We start from the raw sequence: 16,043 nt of genomic DNA on the forward strand, positions 1-16,043 counted from the left end.
TCCACCTCCAAAATAAAGGGTTTTTCCACATGGGGATGATGTAGAATGGGAGCGCTGGCAAAGAGAGTCTTGATGGAGGAGAAGGCCTTGGAGACCTGTTCCGACCACACCTTGGGATTGGCTCCCTTCTTGGTGAGGGCGACCAAGGGGGCCACCAAGGTGGAGAAGTGGGGAATGAACTGGCGATAGTAATTTACGAACGCCAAAAAGTGCTGCACTGCTTTAAGGGAATGGGTTTCTTGCCGGACTCCTGCTCAAACAGGCACTTCTCCAACTTGGCGTAGAGGGAGTTAGCTCATAAGCGGGTGAAAACTTTGCCAACCTCTCTCCAGTGGGAGTCCATATCTGGAGAGAAGATGAGAATGTCATCCAGATAGACAACCACCGAGGTGAGGAGCATATCCCAAAAGATATTGTTGACAAAGTCTGAAGGGCATGACCAGATACTCATAATGGTCATCACTGGTGTTAAATGCCGTCTTCCATTCGTCCCCCTCATGGATGCTTATCAGGTTATAGGCCCCCCGCAGACCCAATTTGGTGAAAACTCTCGCTCCCCGTAATCTATCGAACAGTTCTGATATCAGGGGCTACAGGACTTAGTCCCTGGAGCGTCTGCTTGCTGCTGACTCAAACATGGTGTTTCAGCAGAGCCTGAAGGAGCAACCAGACGCCTAGCATTTGCCTGGGCAAGATGCCTGGACCGACGTCTCTGCTTAGCAGGAATCTCTGCAGCTGCAGAGGAATGGGAGACCGCAGAGGACATGGCTTGAGATTTCCCCTGTGCAGTTGGGGAAACTCGACGCCTAACAATTATAATATTTAATGAGCTATGAAGGAGCCAGTATAATATTTGAAGAACTATGTGGGGTCTTGTTTGGAGGGCTATGTGGGGATCATTCTACTGTTTACAGTACTATATGGGAATCCATTATACTGTTTGGAAGGCTATGTAGGGGCCAAAAGACTATTTATAGGGCTATGTGGGGGCATTATACTCTTTGGAGGGCTATGAGGGTCCATTATACTGTTTGCATAGCTATGTGGGGCTATTATACTGTTTGGATGGTTATATGAAGGGCCATTCTACTGTTTACAGAATAATGGAGTCAATTATACTGTATGCAAGCAATTACACAGTGTGAAGGTTTGTGTTTGAGGTCCATCATGTTGTATTTGGGCCACCATGCTGTTTGTCTAGAAAATTATGCAGTCTAGAGATTTGTGCTGGGGCCATTTTACTGTATAGATGGCCATTATTCTGTATGGAGAACTGTATGTTGCCTATCATATTAGTTAGAGGGCTGTGTTGGCGTCACATTTCGAGCATCATACTGTGTTAGGGTCACCACACTTTGCTGGAGGTGTTGGGGGCTGCAAAGTTGTGTGATATGTTCTTCTGAGATTTGTCAAATATTATTATTTTTTCATGGGGAGGTGGGGACGGCATCTTGAACTTCTGCTATAGGGCTCTATGATTTCTATGTACGCCCCTGATCGTTTGCATACCATTAACATGTTTATCAATCCTGTAAATTACAAAATTCCACAACGCTTTGATTTTGGTGTTGCAATTTCAACATTAAAGAGTGTATTATGGAGCTATGTGCATAAGCTTCCTTGGTGAATTAAGCAGAAATCTGAAAATATGTCACTCAATATTGTTCACCACTAGAATTATCAGCCAATTACTAAAGATAAGCATATCAATTCTAACAAATCAAATCTGAATTTTTGGAAATTAAATTTGTAGGAATATGGAAAACTACTGCCATCTGGATTCATTTGGACTGTGAAGAGGTTGAAAAACAAGAAATGAATCATGCTCACTTAGCACCTCAAGTGTTCCTGTCATTGCAGGTAGTTGCAGCTCCCCACTGGTCATCCTATACCTTACATATGTATCTGATCCTCTCTGATGCTGGTCTCTTATTAACTCTACTGGCCATTCAGTTGCGGCCAAGTCTCAATGACCTTAATTACATCAGTGTCGAGGTAATGTGATCCGTGGTGGAACATAATAAATGGCTTTATGGCTTTTTAACAGCAATCTTCTCTTACTTGAATAGCCGTGAATAAATTTGATGTGAAGCAAATTTCATGATGCAGGACACTGCACATCTATTCCTGTTTGATAGGTGCCATTCCCATACCAAGAAAAGTTTCCATTAGTGCTTGGGAAAACAGTCAGTGTAAGATTATGAGCCACTCAAGTGCCATGTATGTGCAAAGAAATGTAAGCACATTTTTTTACTAAATGAATCACACCCCTCCATGATGCACAAAGCTTTTGCATACTTTGTCTACACCCACGATCAGCCTTGATGGATGCTGCAGTTATTTTCCTTACGCTGGAGACACACTACCGTACAATACAGTGCTATGTGAGAAAGTGTTACTCTATGGGGCTGTACATATCTGCGATTATTTTCTCATGCAGAATTGGCATACGAGAACAATCACAGCATGCTGCGATTGGCACTGAGACTTGGCCGAATCTCGGCTCACTCGCACCCATATAAGTCTATGAGTGTAAGTGATACAACACACATCATTCGGATATCATCCGAGTACGGTGTAACATATGGAGGTGATAGAGAAATTACTTTCTCCACCTCCTCCGCGGCTGTGCTCTGATCCTCTCTGTGCGAGACGATCGGAGCGCAGTACCATGACACCCGACTCTCGCTCGCAGCAGGGCAGGATCCGAGGGTCATTAGTATCTCACATCCAATGCCATCCGCTAGTGTGACTCCAGCCTTATATTATAAAATGAAAAATATGGGCTGTATCAATACTGATGCCGACAATTAGCTGTTTATGTTTTCTACAATAGCATACAGAATACATAGAAAAGAAATGGCTGTTACTACTGTTTAACTTGTGTTGGTTTTACATGTATACTTATAGCTGTATAGTAGAAACATTCTACTGCAGTACATTATGCATGCTAACGGGGGGTCCTTTAGCGCTTGCCTGCAAGCAGGGTCCTCTTTTCTTTTCTAAAGACTAAAATTAAAGGCAAGATCCTTCAGACTTCCTTTTATCAATCTCTCTCAATCAACTATCTGAGAGAGCCATTTAAACCAAATGTCATTCAAAGCAGACATCTCTGACATAAGTATCTGATTAGATAGTCAGAGTTTGTAAAGAAATTATCAACTATTTAACTGTATCAATGTGAAATCATAAAATTAGTCCGCACGCAGAATCAGAAATGACCTTTGTTTCCTTTTAAAATCAGCTTAAAATACACATTGTATTTTTGTCAAAGACACTGAGTCAAACATGCTGTGCTTTTACTTCGTACATTTTATCTGGTTATTACAATAGGTGAGCATGCCTCTGGTAGAAAATAATGAGGCCAAATGGGAATGGAAAAGCCCTTAAAAAAAGAAAATGAAAATGCTATTTGCTGCAATAGTTTCAATTAGGCTAGCAGTGAAATCAAAGGCATGTTGCTTCGCAGTGGGTGGTAGGGCTGTGTCAACTGGTGAACTGTCCACTGATATAAATATTAGAAGAAAAAAAATATTATTTTATTGTTCATTTAGCTGTTTCCAAAATACAAAGCTCTCATGGAGATACATTTTTTCATAGATGCACAATAATTGCATGCTTCCTGCACTCTGCATTATCTAGGGCTTTTAACTAAATGGAAACTCTGGTATTATATAAAACAGACACTTTATTATAGAATTTTAGAGGTATTAGCATGGTTAGTTGGGTTGCCCTCCCAGGGCTGTGAGGTACTCGGTACCGGGCCGGTATCAGCGGGATGTGTCACAGCAGCGGGGACCCGATCTGTGGCCCTGGGGGCGCCCAAGTAATGGGGGAATGTAATGGTTTGAATGAATTGTTCGTGACGCCACCTGTGGTGTTCGGCAAGGGAGATGTTAGGCCGACGCTGCATGCAGATACTCTGGGGCTGGTGGTGTGTTGCAGCAAAGATGGTGAAGCTCCCCACAGGTGGAGCTGCAGCCCCAGGGCAGTGTAGATGTGGGGGAAGAGGAGAGGCACAAGAGGTGTAGAAGCTGGTACTCAGATGCAGCGGGGCTGGATGCCTTGGCGCAAGAATGAATGGAGGACACCAGGGCTTGCAGTTCCAAAGCTTTACTCACAGTCTGTAGTATACACAGGTGCCTGCCTCCGTGCCGTGTCCTCCGGGTTAGGGACTCAGTCAACCTCCAGGCAAGATGGAATGCTCCCTTCCAACGCTCCGCCAACATGTGCCTTTCTGAACGTCTCCTCTATAGCGCCATTAAGTGTGAAGTACTCCCAGTACTGAGTTACACTGGAGTGCCTCCTGACAGATGTTCCCAAGAACTCTACTTGTACGGCAGACAGCTGTAGCCTGCTTCGGGGACTCTCTACTCCTGATTCCCGGCTCACTATCCAAGTTGCTGTTGTGCCCCCAAGTCTTAGATGGGAGTAGTGCATTTACAACCCACTACTCCACCAGTGTCTGCTGCAGAACCATTAGTGTCCATACAACCTCGGGGACCGGGCCCCGGCCTTGCGCTTAGAACTTCTAGGCAGGGTTCTTCCTCTAACCCACATCCTCTCTGTTCCCTTTTACTCCTTTGTTCCGTTCTAATCTCTCTCTCTTATGGAAGATCAGGTTTCAGTTCAATGTCTTTCTCCTTCTTTCCTTACCTGTGCCAGCAGACCCAGGTCACTCAGGTCTGCTGCAGCACCTCCTTCCTCCATCCCTCTCTCAGGGATCTTCTTTCCTCACTCCTCACTGAGTGGCTTCCTCTCTTAGACTGACCTGTAATTCTAAACCTTCCCTCTCTTTTCTGTATTCTCAACTGCACCCGCCTCCCAGCATGTTTCGTGTTCCAAGCAGGGAACCACCAAAGGTGCTCTGCTACTCTCTAAGCAAGGAGCTGCAATGTGGCTTTGCTGACCTACTCTGTTGTGTGGGGTGCGAGTGTTGGAGCGTGGTCAGGAGCCTCCAACTTACCTGGATGGTGGGGCACCACACCTTAGGAGGAGGTGCAGTACCTCTGTGGCGACTGAGCCTCAGGGGCACCACATTATTGTCAATGTCCTGTAAGTACAGCAGTATTAGATTGCTCCCTCGCTCCCTCTCTTTTACTCTCTGTCAGGTCTGATCTAAAGTTAATTATTTGGCAAATGTTTGGATCCTAAATTATCCTTGATTTTTGCAACCAAGCAAGGACTGTGTTTATGGCTGCACCAAACATAATTTCATCATGTAGAAAAATCTAACGGTTCACTATGAGGGATGCTAAATGAGGAAGGAGCATTAAATATGTAGGCAGATGCTAGGACAATGTGAAATCTATTTATATAATTGCCTTGTAATGTTTTCATTTCCTGTTCTGTACAGATGTCACAGTATCCCAGAATTCCAAGCGAAGGAAGATCACTGACTGCCATATTGGGACACCCAAGTGATGGGTGTCTCAATATGGAAACTGCTGCTGGTACCAACCTATTGTGTGGTACTACCAGCAGAACACTGTCGCACCACACACACACACACACTATACACTGTACGCACCACACAAACACACACACTCATGCACTCACACACACACTCACACTCACTCTCACACACTCACACAGTCATTCACACTCTCTCACACTCACACTCACTCTCACACACTCACTCACACTCACAATCACACAGCCTCTTGCGCGATACCACCAGTGGAACACCGTTGCACTGCGCCTGCTCGAATTCTGCACAGGCGCATTGAATCATTCAGCTCATCCCGGTGGCAGATGCGTGATGTGTCTACAGGCAGAGGAAGTCGGTCACTGGGCAGGGGAGAAAGCAAAAGACAATACTGACATTACAGTAGGGGATTTATTACACAGAGGATTTATTTTGTGAGGTAAAATATTTCACTGAATACACAAAATGTATCCTCTGCAATCTCCTGCTCAGAGGCGGACACAGACTGTAGTGGGCCCCTGTGCAAGAAATTTTTCAGGGCCCCCTGTCCTTCATTGGGCAACAAAGTTATGTAAACATATAGATAGGTAATATATATAGGCACCCCCATTTCCCTTTGTTTCATAATGCTCTCCCCTATGCGGTCTACTTTTGGCATAGTGCTTCTCGCCCTATGTGGCCCCCCCAGTTTATGCTGCTTCTCCCCATGTGCCCCCCCCCCAGTTTATGCTGCTTCTCCCCCTATGTGGGCCGCTCGATTCATGTTTCTTCTCCCCCCCATGAGCCGTCCCATTCATGAGCAGCCAAGCATCTCCCCCAGGGCCCCCCCATTCATGAGCAGTCATGCTTCTCCCCAGGGGCCCCCCCATTCATGAGCAGCCATGCTTCTCTCCAGGGCCCCCCCATTCATGAGCAGTCAAGGCCATGCTTCCCTTCTCCCCAGGCCAGGGGCCCTCCATTCATGAGCAGCCAGGCCATCATGCTTCAGTTCTCCCCCAGGACAGAGCCCCCCAAAATCATGCCTGCCATGTTCAGTTCTCCCCCACCCCAGGAGCCCCCAAAATCATGCCTGCACCTCGGTCCCAGTCCCTCAGTCCTGCTCAGCTCTGGTAGTACTCTTACTTGGAGCAGGCAGGGCAGGCCAGACCAAGAGGATCCATCCATTCCACACTGTCCAGTGTCCGCACTCCGCACATACCTGAACTGCTGCAGCATATTGACAGGGGCAGAGCTGCCACTAGGAATTTCGGGTCCCCATACTGGGAATATTTTCGGGGCCCCTGTAATACTCTGCCCAGGCTCCACCCCAGCTCCGCCTCCACCCTTCAAACTGTCCACAGTCCCACCGCCCTCTCTTGGAAAACTCCACTTCTCACCAATCACACATTAACAGTTCCCATCACCAGATCACACATATAGCCGGCAGATTTTTTTTTCCGCCATAATATTTTTTGAGCCGCCATCACAACACTGTAGACACTTTTGGCTGAGCTCTACTCTACTGTAACCTAATAAATATTTGTTAAAATATGCAATACAATTAGGTACATTTGTATTAATTTTTCAATTTTTAAAATGACCATTAATATCACATACAATGGACAAATACCACCGCACCATGACCAGACACAATATTACCACCACATAGTGACCTATAATTAATACCACATACAAGGAACAAATACCGCCACACCATGACCAGACTATATATTACTACCAGGATGGTCCATGTGTCTCCATCCTGTGGGGAAACATAATAATTAAATTAAAAAAAATTCTTACCTGGCTGCACTCCTGCTGGAAGATGCAGCTCGTGTGTGAGCTCAGCTATTGCTAAAGGACCTGTGGTGATGTCAAAGTCATGTGATCAGGGGGCATAGCTGATCAATGGTGAAGGCCTGTGATCAGCTCCACCCCCTGATCACATGACGATGATGTCACCACAGGTCCTCCAATGCTTCCCGCTGCTCTCCTCTCCTCCTGCCCTCCACATGGCTAATTTGAAAACTGAATAATTAGCCATGTGGTGCAGGAGGCTGGAGGGGCCCCCCTCTCCCCCGGGGGCCCCCGTTCAATGAACAGTCTGCACGGGCCGTAGGTACGCCCTTGCTCCTGCTGTAATGTCAGCATTGTCTTTTGCTTCCTCCCCTGCCCAGGAGCTGTGGTATGTTCTGTACACGGTTAGACACAGGGGTGAGAGAGACAGAGCGCATGAGGGGAGAACACAAATGATTGTGCTGGATCCATTTTTTTCTCATAGACTTGTATTAGTGACGGATTGTGACGGATGGCCACACATTTCATCCGTCGTCCAACGAATCCGTCAGAAAATGTTTGTCCATCGCCCAGAGACAGCAAACAAAGTAGCGTTTTTGTGTACATCGAAAAGTCGGGCAGAGACTGATCCAGCGTCATCCGTCGTTGGCTATAATGGAAACCTATGGGTGCAGGATCCGTCACTGTCCGTCAAAAAATGCAATCCAGCGACGGATTCCGTCTCTTAAAACTGAGCATGCCCAAAATAATTTCTCTTTCTTTATTTAACCCCTACAGCTGCTTTTTCCATTCTGGCACAAAAAAATCTCTCTCTCTCTCCCTTTAAATTCCTGCAGCAAGCTGCTGAGATGGATCCGTTTTTTGCAATCTGCACAGGATCCGTTTTTTTAACACTTTGACGGATTGTGACTGATGGCAAAAAACTGATGTGTGAAAGATCCCTAACCCTCTGTCAGGTGCAGCTGATGTTAAATGAACAGCTCAATTAGTTTTGATTCTATAGCCTATCCAAACTATCAGAAAATCTCCCTTCCCAGTTATTTCCTGCCTTTACATGGTCTTTGAAACCTTATCTCACATTGCTACAGCAGCCTTTCTGGATGACAAATCTGACCTTTTTGGCTTCTCTGGCTCACTGTGAATGAACTAGTCTCACATTTAAAGGTTAGTATTTTCTCTTTTTATTCATCACATTTTTTTAGCTTGTTTTATTAATGAATGATGCAAAGTTTGTGGAAATTAGTAGGGTTTTCATAGAATAAAACAGTGGCCTCTAAGGCACATTGTGCTTTAACACATACTCTCTCTCTCGCTTCATATTCTTTGCTGAAATGGCCATTAAAATGTATGATTTGTATAACCCCCTTCATGTTGAAGAACTTAAGAATCTGCTGCTAAATGATGATAAGGGAGACCCCACACTGAGTGAAGTTTTAGGGGAAGAGAGTGACATTTCATCTCAAAATGATGTAGAAAAATGTAAAAGTGATTCAGGAACAGAGCAGGATGGCGAGTAGACTGATACAGATGAACAAGATAAAGATAACACCTATTTTTTGGGCAAAGATGAAAAGACCAAGTGGAGCAAGAAGACACCAGAGATCAAACATCATAGGGAATCGCAAAACATTTTCACTCTCCTTCCTGGAGTTATTGGAATTGCTAAGATTGCTAAAACTGTATTTCAATGTTGGAATAATTAATTTACTGATGACATTCTGGAAACTATTGTTAGATGCACAAACCAATATATTGACACCATCAAAGACAAATTCTTCAGAGAGACATGAGACCCAAAGATGAAATTGGACTCAGGGTTTTCATTGTCTTGTTGTACCTATATGGCGCATATAGAGCGAATCGTCAAAGTTTGTAGGAACTTTGGGGAAGAGAAAGTGACGGAATTGATAAATTTAGCCTTGAAATAAATCCCCAAAGATTCAAGACCCTGATCCGTTGACTTTGTTTTGATGAGTAAACTACCGGACTTACTGAAAAGATTTTGACTGGTTTCCTGCAATTCGTAACGTGTTTCAAAAATTTGTTGCAAATTGTCAGAAAAGCTATTGCCCTGGGGAGTATGTCACTAAAGACTAAATACTTCCTCATAACCTCAAAGCCAAACAAATATGGAATAAACTTTTTGCCCTTGTTGACACTAGAATGCTGTACACAGTGACATTTTGTGTCAGTAACAAAGCTAAGTGAAGTGGTGAGGAGAACGGCTGATCTCTTATTTGTATATGGTCGAAATATTAAACCTGACAATTGGTTTTCTGATTTTGATCTAATCGATAATTTGAAAATGGAGAAGCTGTCGCATGTTGTAACTGTCAGAAAAAATAAAACACAGTTCCCGTCAGATTTTCTAAATGTGAAAGGGAAACAACAATACTTCAGTATGTTTGGCTTCTATAATGGGAAGGTTTTGGTTTCCTACAACCCACACCAGAATAAAAACATGATTCTAGTCTATTCGCTTCCTGATGAGCCTGAGTATGGAGAGGAAAAGAAAATAGAAGTTGTCACTTTTTATAATTTAAACCAAAAGCAACATTGATACTGTAGATCAAATGTGCACCACTTACAGCATTAGCCAAAACATTAAGTGCTGTCCAATGGTCATCTTCACGATATTCAATGTGGATGGTGTCAATTCTCAAGTGATTTACCTTGGCAATCAACTGCGGGGAAGAATTCACCTGAAAACGTGGGCTAAAGAACTGGTGAGTGGAGAGCTATGCCGAAGAAGTCTGAACACAAGTGGAATCTCCCCTAGCCTGCAAGGCTGGCAGAAAAGATTTCATCCCAAAGATGATTGATAAAACACAAAACTTCTCCCACCTCTCAAAAGACGTAGATGCAACACCTGCACAGTTAAAACTGGTGGCAGAAAGATGTCAAATTTATGAATGCAAAAAATGTGACAACGCAATGCCATGCAAATATGATCTGCCAAACTTGCTTCTCTAAGTCTGTGGTTCTTTTGCTGAACATGTTACCTCTGAATCAGTGAATAGTAATCAATAGTGTTGAGCAACTTTTGTTTTTTTAGGGTCGAGTTTCGTTTCATGAAACCCGACTTTTCCAAAAGTCGGGTTGAGCAAAATCGGCCAACTATAGGGAAAAGTCGGGGTCGTCCCGAAAGACGAAACCCAATGTAAGTCAATGGAGAATTAAAGTCGGCAGTGAGAGGAGGACAGGAAACACACCTACAGTGCCCATTTGAATGCCAAAAGCATAAATTCTTGTTACTGAAGCTTGTCAACCTTAATTAACTTCATAATACTAGTTACGCACTGAAAAATGGGGGTTATTTGGCTACAGTTGTGGGGGGGGCTGGCTCCAGGTTTTCGTGGGCCCAGGGCCAAAGAGCGCCCCTTTAACACATACCACAACTCATGATGCTCCGATACGGCAGAGAAATAGCAGTATAGTACAATGAAAAATACTTCACTTCTTACATCTCATAACTGATATCCATTTTAAATTCTCCAATACCTCCAAAAACGGAGAGTATATAACTCCATAATTATGGCCAGCGCTTAGTGCGCTATACAGAGTAATTAGGCCCATATATTTCTCCATACGGAATCATTATTCCCATATAATGTTTCAAACCGTATATGATGAGCTCCACATAATGCTACAGTATATGTTGGTCCCAATGGATGAAGCTCCACTGTCTTATGGGCCCAAATAATGCTCCATATATAATGGGCCCCATTTCTACTGCTCTAGTGTATAATGGGCCCTGTAAATGCTGCTCCAGTGTCTGATATCCACCTTTGGAATGCTCCAGTGTATGGTGGGCCCCATATATCATTCACCAGAGTACAGTGCTCCCCAAAAATTGCTGTCCCAACATTGAAAACAATTACATAAGTCTCCTTGCTAGGGAATCCCTGCACTACTCTGAACTCCTTGTCGTCCCCATCTTCCATCTCACTGCACTTGGCTGTTTAGGCCCTCCCACCGGCAGAGACACTTTTGCGTACTATGCGGTGCCCTGTGCCAGTGCCATCGCCCATGAGTATGCCCCCCCACCTGCTCAAGGAACCTGCACTTTCTTCTGCACCTTCCTCTTTGTCACCGTGTAAGGTGGTATAGTATGCGGGAAGGGGAACCTGAGTCTCCTCTGGATCAGATTCTGGCTGTGTAGAGTGCGAGGGGAATGTAGTGGTCTGGGTCAATGTACCAGCAGCATCATCCAGCAGTGGCTGGGCCTCAGTGCACTTGTGGCGTCCCCAAGAGTACGGTCGCCACTGTGGCATTGCCTTCTTCCTAAGCAGTGTGTTGTCAAGCTTGGGAGCAACGAAGGATCTCTCTAGCAGTGAAACAAACACAACACATTTCCCACTCCAGGCTAGCAGGGAGACCTCTGAACCTGACTGCTGAGGAGCTGCTCTCTGTGGTCGGGAGGAGGTAAGTTAGGGCACTCTGTGCAGGGAAGGGGAAGTGTGTGGACATGAGAAGGGGAGCTGGAGGATGAGCAGAGTTAAGGCTCACTCCTAGCTGGAGCGCATGGTCCGGATTTCGGTCTCCGAGTTTGTAGGGACACTGATGTTCATGCAGCAGAAACCGGGGGAAGTAGCAGCTATAAATGCTCTGTACCCAACTAAGGCTCGGAGACCCCAGCATCGACGTGTGCGAGGCAGAAGGAAAAGGCTACAGCTGTCTGCCATACAAGTAAAGTCTGAGGAACATCTGTTAGACAGGAGGTGTTTCAGTGAACCATGGTCCTGTGAGTGCTTCCCCCACAAGCGCTAGAAAGGAGACGTTCAGGAAGGTACATGTTGGCGGAGTGTTGGAAGGGAGCTTTCCATTCTGGTCCCGGAGGTTGGCAGAGGTCCTGACCCGGAGGACACAGCACGGAGGCAGGCATCTGTGTAACCTGCAGACTGTGAGTAAAGCTTTGGAACTGCACGCTCTGGTGTCCTACAGTTATTCCAGCACCGCTACATCTGGGTACCAGCACCTACACCACCTGTGCCTTTCCCCCATCACAACATCTACACTTCCCTGGGACTCCAGCTCCACCTGTGGGGAGCTTCACCATCTTTGCTGCACAACACCATCAGTCCCAGAGGATTTGCATGCAGCGTCGGCCTAACATCTATGTTGCCGAACACCACAGGTGGCGTCAAACTATCTATATAAACTCTTTACCATTATACCACGCCAGTTACATGGGCGCCCAGGGCTACCCTCCGGGTCATCGCTGCTGTGACACATCCCACTGACACCGGCCCGGTACTGAGTACCCCACAGCCCTGGGAGGGCGACCCATATGCCGACTGCTGATCGGGCGGCGTTATTCCCACGAACCTCCAAACAGCGTCCCTGAAGGCAAAGTTTTTGGTTTCCGGGGGCAGTATGATTGCAAAGCTGAACCTTAAAGGAATGTCCAAAAGGGCACCACCAGGAGTGGAGTCTGTGGCTTAATTGGACAGCACCCGGGAAACCACTACCATACAAGCTACAGAAAAGATGGACAGATTGCAAGCTTTGTCGATTCTGTGTGTGGTGTGGTATGTCCGTTTGTAGTTGTGCTAGCGATTTCTCAGCATTATTCCGTTAACGACCGAGACTCCGGCATGGCCCCGCGGTACGCGTCAAGCTTACTAGAGGGATACGCGAGGCTGTGGCACGTGAGATCGAGCAATAACAGGTCTAGCATTCCAGTACATGTCCGGGGCTGCATGCACGCTACTCTGAAAGGACCAGCTTTTGTCGCTTACAGGTGCAGATAACCTGCTGAACTCCGTTAGTGATGGGGATCTGGGATTCAGATTAATCCCCGCGAACGATGATTTCCCAGTAAGTTCAGGTCAACCGCAATTCTGGAGTTAGGCCTAACCGTCATTCCTGAAAAGATTACGTGTCCAAACCACAGGTGCTGTAGCTTGCTTAACAGCTCGGCAGCCATTCTAAGGCCCAGTATGGATTCAACAACATTGTAGAAAGTTGATAAAGGGTACAGTTTCACTGGATAACACGTATATATGTAGCCTAGTTTACACATTAAAAATATATGTCTATAGATCAGGAGGCAGACTCAGATGTTCTCAGGCCCAGTATGGATTTGACCAGATTGTACAAAGTTGAGAAAGGGTACTTTATCACTGGATAGCAGGTATATATAGCATAGTTTAAACATGTAAAATCTCCGTGTTCTCAGTATGGATTACACAGCAATCTAAAAAGTGGAAAAAAGGAAATGCATTTGAGGCGTACACAACTATATACTTTTGGTGTTATTTTTAAATCTTCATATATATTTCTGTCTCAGTAATACAGTCCAGCCTCTCTGCAATAGGAAATGAGATGCATACAATTAGTGACATAAAGGCTATTGATTGCAGAAATCTAGGAATTATTATTCACGGGAAAAACTTCCATCACAATTCTCATAGGCGATGCTGACCCTCAATTAATTTGTGTGTTGAGACAGTGAAAACATTTTTTTGTGAATAAAGTCTTGCTGTATCGCACTTCCGTTGATTCCATCACTGTTACTCATCTCAATCCAATTTTTATCACAGGGAGCGAAGTAAACATGGTGCTCACTGGCTATCATGATCTGTCACGTAACTTTGGAGTGCAAAAGACAGATGCCACAGGCCATAGGCGATTCTATTTGATTGGCATGAGAGGGCACATTTTGAAATGTGCGCCGGAATGTCACACGTTTGTGAGTAGGAAAACTGTGAAAGCTGATGATAAACCACTACTGCATGTAATTGTGAGTCGACGTCCATAAGAAATGGAAGCCACTGATCTTCTGGAGCTAGAGCCCGGCCAGCAGGACAGGGCATAGCTACATCTTAACCATCATCTTTCAGTTCAGTCAATTTGTAGTGGCAGTCCCAGTGAAGGATTTGACAGCCCAGACTACACAGCGGAGGAGCAGGGAGAGGTAAACATTGCAAATGCTGGGGCCCTGCCCAAGCAAGGGGGGCACACTCATGGGCGTCGGTACTGGCACTGGGCCTCTCATAGTACGGCGGTGTGTCTGACGGCGGGTGTGCACCACCACCGTCAGAGACACTTGATTGCACTATGAGGGACCCTATGCCAGTGCCCGCGCCCAAGAGTCGGCCTACCCACCTGTCCAGGGCAACGGCACTCGCACGGTTTTGTGCGCTAGGTGGTGACCCCGGCCATGGGGGGGCCGCCCACTTAGGGAGGTTTACAAAGTGGCATATGTAGATGTCGGTCATTCAGCTGCTGCAAAAGGCGAAATAGGTCAAGTTCGCAGAATAGGAGAAGGACCAAAGCAAGCCATTTTTCTGGGAACCTATGTGTCATCAAGGGAAGGTGGGACAAAATCCTTGGAAACCCATGCATGGTTCATTTTAATGAAGGTTAGATCATCCACATTTTGGGTTGACAGACGGGTCCTTTTTTCTGTCAGGATTGATCCAGCTGCACTGAAGACTCTTTCTGATAGCACACTTGCAGCTGGGCAAGCGAGCTCCGGTAAGGCATATTGTGCCAATTCAGGCCAGGTGTCCAGTTTAGCGGCCCAATAGTCAAAGGGGAATGACCTGTGCGGGAGAACATCGATATGGGAGGAAAAGTAGTTGTTAACCATAGTTGACAACTGCTGTCTCCTGTCACTTTCCATCGATGCAGTATTACCAGTTGTGTGAGCGGTCCGTGAAAAATCAGTCCACAACATTGTCATGAAACCCCTGTCTCCAACGCCACTTCTGCTGTGTGCACCACGAACACCTCTGCCAAGCTGCCCCCGGCCCGTACGGCTCGTGTGAGAACCATCACCAGTGCTGTGTGCTGGGAATGCCTCAACCAACCGGTTAACCAGAGTTGCTTGTTTAGTAGCCAATATTAGGTAAATTTTCTCCTGTGGCATGATGTTTTGTAATTTGCCTTTATAGAGTGGATCCAGGATGCTGGCCAACCAGTAGTCGTCATCGTTCATCATTTTGGCAATGCATGGATCCCTTTTTAGGATCTGCAAGGCATAATCTGACATGTGGGCCAATGTTCCCGGTGTCAATGATGCACTGCGAGTGCTGGGTGGAGGAGTACTTTCTGGCAAATCCACATCCCTCCAGTCACGCACAAACCCTGTACCAGACCTTGCCACGCCAACATTTTCACTTGCCCCACGAGATGCATCCTCCTCCCCTAAGTAATCATCCCCATCATCATCCTCCTCCTCCTCCTCTTCTTCCTTCACCTCGTCCAGGAGAGGTCCCTGAGCAGACAATGGCTGAATGTCATCAAGGATTCCCTCCACCTCTTCCTCCTCGTCAACATTGGCTGCAGACACCTGCTCCTTAAGGTGCGTCAAAGTTTGCATGAGCAGACGCATAAGTGGGATGCTCATGCTTAGGATGGCGTCGTCTGCGCTTACCAGCCGTGTGCATTCCTCAAAACACTGAAGGACTTTACAGAGGTCTTTCAGCTTCGACTACTGCACACCTGTTAACTCCATGTCTGCTCTCAAAGTGCCTGGCCGTGTATCCTCCCACAAATGCATTATGGCCTGCCTCTGCTCGCACAGCCGCTCAACCATGTGTAGGGTGGAGTTCCACCTTGTTGCAATGTCGATAATGAGGCGGTGGTTGGGAACGTGGAGCAATCGCTGCAGCTTCTGCATACGAACGGAGTGTACAGGCGACCGGCGGATGTGCACGCACAGTCTTCGCACCTTCTGGAGCAGGGCTGTTAACTCCGGATATTTATTGAGGAAGCACTGCACCACCAGGTTCAAGGTGTGAGCCAAGCAAGGTATGTGGCTGAGTTTTGAAAGGGCTATGGCTGCCACAAAATTACGGCCGTTATCACTAACTACCTTGCCTGCCTCAAG

Source organism: Dendrobates tinctorius, unplaced genomic scaffold, assembly GCF_039654945.1.
Source record: "Dendrobates tinctorius isolate UK_male_01 unplaced genomic scaffold, ASM3965494v1 ptg000073l, whole genome shotgun sequence".
Taxonomy (NCBI): Eukaryota; Metazoa; Chordata; class Amphibia; order Anura; family Dendrobatidae; genus Dendrobates; species Dendrobates tinctorius.